We start from the raw sequence: 10,441 nt of genomic DNA, 5'->3' as shown, positions 1-10,441 counted from the left end.
AAACTAGATCCATTTGTGTAGGAAATCCATTTATGTAAAATAAGTGTTTCAAAAAATTACCTTGTTTTGAAAGTCATAATGAAGGATTAAGAGCAACATATATTTGAATTTCAAATGTATACAAATAAATTTGCATTTCTGTAAAAAGTGCCAACTTTCCTGGAACTCCAGAAGTTTCACCTATATATGTCAACACAGAGGTTTCTGACAAATAAATTAATATTGTTCCTGAGTTCTACTGATCAATTAATGCAATCCTATTATATATAAAACAGATAAGAATAGCAACCTTAACTCATGTATCCTTTGAGAAATAATGAGACTGAGAGACTTGGTGACTGAAGTAGAGATTATAGTGATGCAGAAGTCACCATTAACCTTAGCAAGGTCAGGGCTTCTTTTTGTAAGTCAGTGGCAAAGTTAAGATTCCTGGAGTCATGACATAGAGGATTCAGTTTTAATAACTACTAAAGCCATCAAAAATACTAACTCAATTTTCATGTTATTGTTGCAGGCAGTCATCCAACACTAAGCTTCTGTAGTAGGTTGCCTTCAATTATTAAGCAGCAAAGGTGGCAGGTCTTTATCAGGAACAGAGATGAAAGAGAATACTTTGCTTTAATACACGAAGGGAGAGACATGTTGCTGAACATAATGAACTGTATACTGCGTGGAGTACATCATAATGGGCTCTGTATTTGGGTTACATGTGGAAGATGAAACAAATATGTTCATACATTTCAGAGACGTCTTTTCAAAACTTCAAATCATCTCATTTCGTTCACTTTGGATAATATTTTACATCTGACAAAGCATGAGATCATTCAGCAGATTAGGTCATGTTGCCTGTTTGAAGACTTTATGGATTATTCAAAGGAGAGAGACTTACATGTCCTGAAAACTGTAAGTAGAAGTGAAAGGTGCATGATAAAAACCCTGCCTCAGTTCTGCAACCTCACGTAGGTGTAGCTCCCAGGAGACTTACAGGAATGCCTGTACCCTGCCTGAAACTCAAGGATTGCAGAAGCTGCAGCTCTGTCGGAAGGATGCTATTCTGGTTGTAGCAGTACTTGTGCAGCTCTCCTTCCAGTCAGCTGCCACTGTAACAGCAGCTATGGAGAAAAAACCAGAAAGAACAAAAGCCATGGGACAATATTGCACTGCTTTGTACTTCATGAAATGCTGTTTATTTCAGTATATGACTTACTATGGCATATGTAAGTTAGCAAAAACTGTTTGACCCATGAGACTTGAGAATTAACTAAAAACAAGGGTTTTGAGCAAGTTAAAAAAAATAATGTGCAATCTTCAACATTTCAGAAGTGTTTTGACTCCAAATCTTCAGAAAAATGACCCACATTTTAAAGTTTAATTTCAATGGCACAAAATGATGACACAAAAAAGACATTTAACAAGACTTGAAATTGTGTCTTGTGTCTACAATGTGTTTATAAGAGCTGGCCAACTGCAGCACCATGTAGACATTAACAGTAGAAGATACAGATGGTTTCTGCTTAGCATTTGTTTACAATAATAAAGTGTAAGTCAAGTTGCATTTTGTGCTGCATTTTAAACAGCTGTTTAAGACCCAGTACAAAATCTAAAACCAAGGACTACTTATAATATAACATGTTTTGCTTTTCAGAAAGAGTCAGTGAACTGGAGAATGTTTTGATTACTTTAACTGGATATCCTTTGTACATCTTGGTTTGCTAAGAAAATTAGACATGCAGCTCATGCTTTTCCTGCCCATCACTGCATTCCCCTCTACTCTGCCAACTAATTGCAATGGAACCTGATGAGAGCAGAAGTCCCAGGGATATTAGATTCCATGTTTTGATTAAAGAGACAAGATGAGCAACAGAAAAGCTGAGTGCTCAGATGAGGGAAAAGCAGGAAGAGTCTATTCCTTACATACTCAGTTTGCTGAGCAATCAGCCCATGCATCACCCCAAATCAGCTTCAGCATGGGATTGCCCAGGTGGCCTACATGGTGCTCAGGTAGCCAAGATGGCCCATGGCATCACGGTTTGTGTTGTGGTTTTATCCCAGCCAACAACCAAGCCCCACACATCTGCTCCCTCACTGTCCCATTAGTGGGATGGGGAAGCAAATCAAGAGGGTCAAACTTGTGTGTTGAGATAAAGACCCAGTGAAAGCAAGAACAAAGGAAAGAAAAGAAGAAATTAATTTGGTGGTTCCCATGGCAGGCAGGTGTTCAGCCATCTCCAGGAGAGCAGGGCCCCATCACACATAATGGTGACTTGTGAAGACCCCATCACTCCAAACATGCCCCTTTTCTCCTTCTTCTCCCCTTTTATATACTAGGCACAATGTCACATGATCTGGAATGTCCCTTTGGTCAGTTGGGGCCACCTATCCCGGCTCTGTCTCCTCCTACCCTCCTAGGCACCCTCAGCCACCAGGCCACTATGGCTGTATGAAAAACAGGAAAGGCCTTGGCTCAATGTGAGCCCTGCTCAAAGTCGCTAAATTATCAACCCTGTGTTCAGCAAAACTCAAAATACAACCCCATACCTGCCCCTGTGAAGACAATTAATTCTACCTCAGTCCAACCCAGCACAATCTGTGTGGCCAGCAGGACTGAGGAAGGTATGGCTCCCCTGTACTCCACACAGGTGAGGCCCCACCTCAAACCCTGCGCTCACTTTGGGCCTCTCCTGACAAGGAAAAGCTGGGGTGCTGGATTGTGTCCAGAGAAGGGAATGGAGCTGGGGAAGGGTCTGCAGCACAAGTTCCGTGAGGAGCAGCTGAGGAACCTGGGGGGCTTAGCCTGGAGAAAAAGAGGCTCAGAGCAGCCCTCATTGCTCCCTACAGCTCCATGAAAGGAGGGTGCAGCCAGGTGGGGATCAGCCTCTTCTGCCAGTGACAAGAGATGAGAGGAAATTGCCCTAAGCTGCATCAGGGGGAGTTTAGATTGCATATTAAGAAAAATATCTTAATGGAAATGGCTGTCAATCACTGAAACAGAGAAGTGGTTGAGTCACCAGTCCTGAAGGAATTTAGAAGACATGTAGATGTGCTGCTTTGGGACATGGTTTAGTGGTGGACTTGGCAATGTGACAGTAATGGTTGAACTTGATAATCTTAAAAGTCTTTTCCAAACTAAATGGTTCTATGATTTTACACTGCTAGCACAGGAAATGAAAAATCAGAGTAGGGATGAGAGGCTTTGACAGTACTGCAATATGGGGACAGACAATGGGGAATGTCTTCACTTCAATGTAATGTACACAACTTATGCAAGCACCTGTCTCTTTACATAACAAACTTCTGTTACCTTAGGTAGTCACAGTTGAAAATATGGCATTTTTACTGTCACTGCTACTTCAGCATGTCTGAGTTCACCCAGCTGAGTACACTATGCATTCAAATATAATAAGGAAAGCTGAAGATCAGTAAGGAATTGCTCCTCTGGCTATTGGAGTACAGACTCTGGCAATACCATCCCCTGGTGGTTCAGATCATATAAACATTAATTCACTCTCAGGCTTTTGAAGTGAATAACCTAGTCTTGAAATGAAACCTGGTAAAATTATGGAGATAAGTTGCTCAAAAACCTTTTCTAAAAGGCAACTAGAACAGGACTTTACAGGGTTAGGCTGCCATCACCTTATACAACTATTAACTTAATGCCAGGGCTTTGCACTTCAGATTCCTTCAAGGCCCTTTTTCCACACAAAGAGGGATGAAGAACAGTTTCATATTATAATAGCACTGCCCCAGTAAGCTGTATTACAGCTCTCACTATTTCAGGTAATTTAAACTAAAATTCCCTCTCCTCAGTTATATTGTAGGGCCACATAGTAACCTGAGGAGACCATGGGCTAAGTGCCTTAATTTATACAATCTTCTCTCTCTGGCTTTGCAATTGAAGATGCTTTTCATCATGGGGACACCCTGTAAACTTTGACACTTAAGTGCAGGTACACAGTTTGTGGTGATTGGGAGTGGGGCTGAGCCCCATCCCCAGTGGGCACAGCTGTGAGCAGCAGGGGAGCAGCACTGACAGCAAGGAGCCAGGGAGTGCCCAGGGACACTGACCAACCACCAAAGGAACGGAAGGCACACAGGTGCCATGCACCAACAGGAAGAGATAAAAGATTGGGATAAAGAACAAGAAGAGCCTACACCTTCAGTCTTCTGATGTGACTCTGTATGGGCAGACACATGAAAGCTTTCTGAAGTGCTAAGGTGTTACTGTGTATGGGTTGAAGCTTTCTGAAATTGTATGGTGTCACTCTGTGTATCATGGCTGTCTTGACTGCAATTTATGCTGTGACACTTAAATATGTAAAAATTGTTAGAAATTGAAGGGTTAAATACTTTTTCTCTCCTTTTAGTTCTCCTCCTCCCAAAATGAAAGGTAAGAGATAATGTGAAAAAATTATTTCCAGAGTGGTATTTGAAACATAAGTAGATGCAGAGAAATTTGCCATCTATTCTGGACAGCATCAAATATGGACTAGATCTCATCTGTCCTCAATATATGCTTCATTTATAGTGCAGGCAAATATTTCACTTTTTTCCATTATTACATCTCCACCGGATCTAGAATGTGGTTTTGCAGATATAGGCAGTGAGCTCCCTTTGAAAATGAAAATTCTAGCATGAACTCCACGACTCCTTTATGCAGACATTGTTATTCCCACACACAAAGAGTTTGCTTTGGCCTGTAGCTGTGCTATTTGTGTCTCTGCACTGCTAAGGACTTAATAAAGGCTCTCTGTCAGCAGGGTGACAGGAGCAAGACTGATGAACCTTGTTAGAGTTATGTGAGAGACCACATCTGCACAGCATTAATCTCTACCCTGGCTTGTCTCACTGTGGTTCAACAAAGAAGTTGAGAAATTAAATATAATCCAACTAAGGTTAGCCAACAAAGGTTAAAAGAAAATTCATAAAATTTAGATCACTCTGCAGTATTGAGAATATGTTTATCCTCTTCTTGGTGCTGTGGACTATAGTTTATGAGCAGGTCTGTGACAACAACAGTGAAATTTCTTATCAGTGAGGCTTTTGGGTTTATTTTCTGTTGAGAAAAATGGACTTCAAAGTAACTGATGATAATCCATGTTAGAGTTACCTCCCTACAGCAAGTGGCATTACTAATGTTAAGTGGAGATATTCCCAAAATATTTTTGTAAAAGGATAAATGAAAAGTCTGGTTAGAATAGGTAAGCTACATAACAGAATATTTCTGGGTATTATAAGCAACCAGCCAAGGAAGGTCTTTCCAAGCAGGACAATATTCCTTCAGCTGCTATTGCTAACAAGTGACTCGTACAGAGCTTAAGCACAACACTAAATTGCAATTTGGAGGCAGCATTCAAGTTATGCACAAAGTTCTGCTTAACTCCTGAGAAATGAGGTGTTGAGCAAACTTCCACTTCTACATTTGTGATATTCTGTAGCAGTGTTTTTCATTTATTTCTTCATAATATCCTGTTTTGTGCAAATAACATTGATATGTGCCCTCACTTATAGGTATGCATAAAATTACAGGACCAGGTACTTTTTGCCAATCTTGACCCAAACCCTTATTTCCTCTTTACCTTCCTGTCCCTGAATTCCTCACTGTCACACTATTTATTAGCAGAAGGAGTGATCAAAATGTTATATTTTGAGATTTTTAAAGAGGGTAGTAAAATTATTTGAAATGTAAACTATTAAATAAGGTTTCTGTTTTGACCCTAACCAGATACTCTGGTTGGCTTACAATAACCCTTAAACACAGATGCACTTCTGATATACTACCTTATCCAGGCTTTTAGCAAGGCACGAGTTTCCTTTTTTCCTTCTTTCAAATGATCATTTGGGAACAAACCTACTTCTGGCACTGTAGCAATGGCAGTATCCTGTTCTCTGACAGACAGTACAAAGCAGGATCTGCATGTGCCAGCTGCAGTCCTGCATGGGGTCACCAAGCCCAGTGCAAAGCCTATTTCCACCTTATGGGATCTCTTGAAATAAACTCTACAAAAAACATCACCCTAAACATTGGGCTTTGTTTAAATTTTGATTTCTACTGCAAAATCTTTGTGGGGAATGTTCTCCTCTCTTTAACAAATATTTGTTTCATAATCTTCCAAATGCTACAGAAAGGAGGCTGCTAGTGGGCAGACAATCCCTAGGGAAGTCCAAATCCTAAATTTCAGGCTAAAGAGACACTTGTGAAATTAGGAAGAAGGAAGAAAAGCATCAGCAGTACAACCATCAGCTTCTGTCTCTGCCTCTCGCAAACCTATCCGGAAAAAAATAAAGACAAGTTAAATGAGAAGGTGTGCTGAGGCATGGGATTCCTCTCCATGTGGCTTTGCAAAATACTGATTTCAGTGCCCCACTGAATGTTGCCTGACAATTGTTACACAAGATCCTTGGCTTGCTGAGGCTTTGTTATCGAAGAAAATACACTTAAAGATAGACATGAACATTTCTAAAGGGAGTCTACAAGAAATCTAGAACGGGTCTTTTTGTAAAGGCATGTAGGGATAGGACAAGGGGTAATTGCCATAAACTGAAAGAGGGAAGTTTAGATTAGATTTTAGGAAAAAGTTTCTTGCTCTGAGGGTGGTGAGGCACTGATGTGGGTTGCCCAGTGCAGCTGTGGAAGCCTCATCCCTGGAAGTGTTCAAGGCCAGGTTGGAAGTGTTCAAGGCTAGGTTGGACGGGGCTTTGGGAATAGTGGAAGGTGTCCACCCTTGGCAGGGGGTGTTGGAATTAAATGATCATTGAAGTGCCTTCCAACACAAACTGTTGTATGATTCAATGATAAATTCCAGAAACAAAATTGGTACAAAAGCAAAGGGTACTAGCAGGGTTCTGTGACGCCCAAGGTACAGCTGAAGCTGGGATCATGCTCCTCTCCTCTCAAAGACTTATTATTAGCAGAACCTCTCTCAGGAAGGTGATGGGTGGTGATTGCAGGGAATTGGAGCAGAGCAGGGCTGGCATCTGGGATGCAAAAGGTCATTCTCAACCCACCAGCTAACACCATTGTCATGAACCCCCTTCACTCACAAAGAAAGCCTTTACTCATGGCCTTCAGAAAAAGGCTGATAGGCAGAGAGTGTCTCTCTTTTTCAGATATTTTAACTTGGCAAACTTTGGGCCTCATTGTTTATGAATATAAGATGAATTTGTCAAGTGGGAGGGACTAACCTCTGCTGCAAAGGATAAAGAATGGAACTTCTTGGTACACACAAAATAGTATTTCCATTCCTGAATAGATTATGTTGAATTTTTTTGAAAGAAACAGCTTGTGTAGGCATGGGACTTTCTAGATCAAATATCTACTTAGATAAACATGTGATTGAAAACAAAATCTTTTGAAGAAAAACAATACTAAGCAAAAGTATCTCTCTACTCAAACACTGAGAATTAAATTATCATCTCATTCTCACCATTGGAAAAGCTCATTTGATGCAATTCCAGTTACATAGAATTTGTCACTAAATAACTGAAAGCAAAATCTGGTCATGGTAATCAAAATGGTTTTATGCCATTTATCAAGACAAATCAACAAAACTAATGTTAAATATGTTATATTTTCCCATACTAGCAGTTTTTCTGAATTACTCTTTTCTTAAGATGCAAAACTCATGTTGCATATATATGATATGACTATATTTTACAAAGAATATAATGTACTACTCCTACATTATCACCAGAGATCTTACACAGCAAGAAAATGGAAAAAAAAATAGTACTGTAACCAGTTTGTTTTGTTTCACAGAAGCTTTGATGTACAAAGCATATCAGAGACAATGGCAGAAGAAAGAAAAAATATTTTAAAAGTTGTCTAAAGGATCATATAAAAGACTTCCATCTTGTGATTAAGTTTAGGAATGATGTTTGATGTATTTTGAAACTCTGCTTGCTCAGCCTGGTGAAGTTTGTGAAAGGTTGCCTGTCAAACGCTATGTCAGTGATATGAAAACAGACAGCCAGAAAATCATCCTTCCAATATACACATCAACTGAAAGTAAATAAATGTCTGCAGCAGAATGCCAGCCTGATGTTCCATTAAGATGAATGTTATAAGCCATGAAGAAAACTAAATATTGATGACAAGAAATTTGTAAAGAGAGACAGCAGCTTATGGTCAGATTAGCAAACTGTTAGTAAAATGAAGGAGCTGAACAGTCAACAGAAACAACAGTATATCCTTGAATACAAAAATTGCTACAAATTGACCTTGTTGCAACCAATAATAAACCATAAGCATATGAAAACATTTAGAACTATTTGAAAACTGAACCATGCAGTGTAATCTCATAGTTCTACATAAGGCTTAAAAATACTTTAAAAATATGTTCATTATTTTGAGAACATCATTCTTTATATGTTTACATCATTGTCTGATTTTAATTTGAAAAAATGTTGAAGCTGCTATCATGACTGGTTCTTCACAGTGTTAGACATAACTTCTGGAAGCATAAGCATATACTGAAAAGAAATATATACTGGAAGCAGGTCCTATGAAAAGGGGTGTTATTTGAACCTAATCGGAAACAAATACATAAAAATAGGACAAAGACAGGAAGTGAATTGGCAGAAGGTAATGAAGAAATCCAGTATAATCAAACCAGGTAGCAAACAAATCGCATTTGCTAGTATCCAGGATCTAAGCTTTACAAGAGGTATTAGATCATTTCACTAACCTTAAGAAAGAATGAGGAAGGTAAGAATTAAGATAGATGACAGGTTATACAGGTTAATGCACAACACCCAGACTTTAACATGGCAAGCTATTGGCTTTTTAATTTAATTTAAAAATTGATGAAATGGGCAAATTACATGGAAAACACAAATGAGGCAACCAGAGAAAATGAAGGGTCTTGAAGCAACAAGGAGCCATGTTGCCAGTGTGGAGGACAACGTGTGGGCAGGAGGGCTAATCTAATGTTCATCCAGAGTCACGAGAGGGTGATAAAATCTCAACAGTGACTGATCACAGCAGTAGCTGGAGGCAGGCAATTCCGGCCAGAGAAGAGGAGGAAGAAGAGACAGTGGACACAAAAATTCCCAGTATACATTAAATTACTTTGTTTGCTTGGTTGGGGGTTTTTTGTTTTGTTTGGTGGTTTTTTGGTGTTTTGTTTGTTTGGTTTTTTGATTATTTTTTTTTTTTTGTTGTTAACATCATAGACAAAGAATTGAGGACAAGAAGTGTGAGACCTGCCCTTTACTACATATATAAGATCCCACGTACTCTCATTTGGCACCAGGCAGGCATTTTACGTCTAAATGAGGTTCGTATATCCCGGAACAAGGGATTGGCAATTTGGTGGCCATACTTCATAGGTGCTTTCCTTCTGGGCAATCTCATGAACGCGCAGTATGAAATCAAATTTCAAGTTACTATCTCAAAATCCTATTCATTTTCAAAACAGAGGAATAAAAGCCCAGGCACGTACAAGGACTTTCCTAGCGGACACGACAGCCTGTGCAGCCGCAGTGAGGTCCCACCACGACAGTGACACGGATGTTTCCAAGCTTATCTGGGCCGTGCAGAGGCTTCGTGCGGCTGCAGGGGCTCTGCGCACACAGGCACAGCCGCAGGTCATTTCTCGGAGTTTAGTTGTTAACTGCAGCCCCGAGATATGTGCAAAGTCTCTGTTTTGGCCCGTGCATCCAAAGAACGAGTCAAAGCTCTTCAGTTTTTTCGATCTTGAAGTTGTTTATTAAATCTTATCTATAAAATTTTCTTTCTGCCGGGCCGAGGTCTGCTCAGCAGAGCAGCCAGCGGCACTCTGACCACCCTCGGGGCGGTGTTGTCTTTTTACACTACAAACTACATATAACATATTTACAATTATTTTCCAATATCTATCACCTATGTTAGACAGTGAAATTCTAGTCTAAACCAATCCCAAAATGCCAGCATCACAGCAGAAGATGAAGCCAAGAAGAAGAAAGGCTAAACACGCCCAAGTCCTTCCATCTCGTCCCCAAAACCCCCATTCACAAAATCTTAAAATCTACCTTTTCACCCTGTGATAATTTTATTATTATACTATTTAAACTTCTGTGACTTTCAAGTCCTCATACAAAGCTGGTAATTTGCTCCATGGGTCATAATCAAACCCACAAGTGTTCTGGGCTGCGTGCCAGGGTCTCCGAGCCCCCTGACAGGATCCCCGGCAACTCTGGACACCCAGAGGGATGTACTGAGTTCCGACAGTACACGGTAATGTTTCATTAAAGCGGCTTTAAGCCCACCACTGCTGCTGCCTTTACCCGTTTTCCTCACCAGGTCTCTGCATTAACATATCGATACACCAGCAAGGCGTGGGCGAGCAGCGAGCAGCCCTCGGAACACACTGATCTCGGCTGTTTTGTTTTGCTGTTTTCTTTAATTTGGAAAAGCAAGCAATAAACTCTGCTCAAAGGTCGCTCCTTTCACAACCAACGGAGC

The sequence above is a fragment of the Zonotrichia leucophrys genome, chromosome 2 (assembly GCF_028769735.1).
Source record: "Zonotrichia leucophrys gambelii isolate GWCS_2022_RI chromosome 2, RI_Zleu_2.0, whole genome shotgun sequence".
Lineage (NCBI taxonomy): Eukaryota > Metazoa > Chordata > Aves > Passeriformes > Passerellidae > Zonotrichia > Zonotrichia leucophrys.
This window is presented reverse-complemented; position numbering follows the sequence as displayed.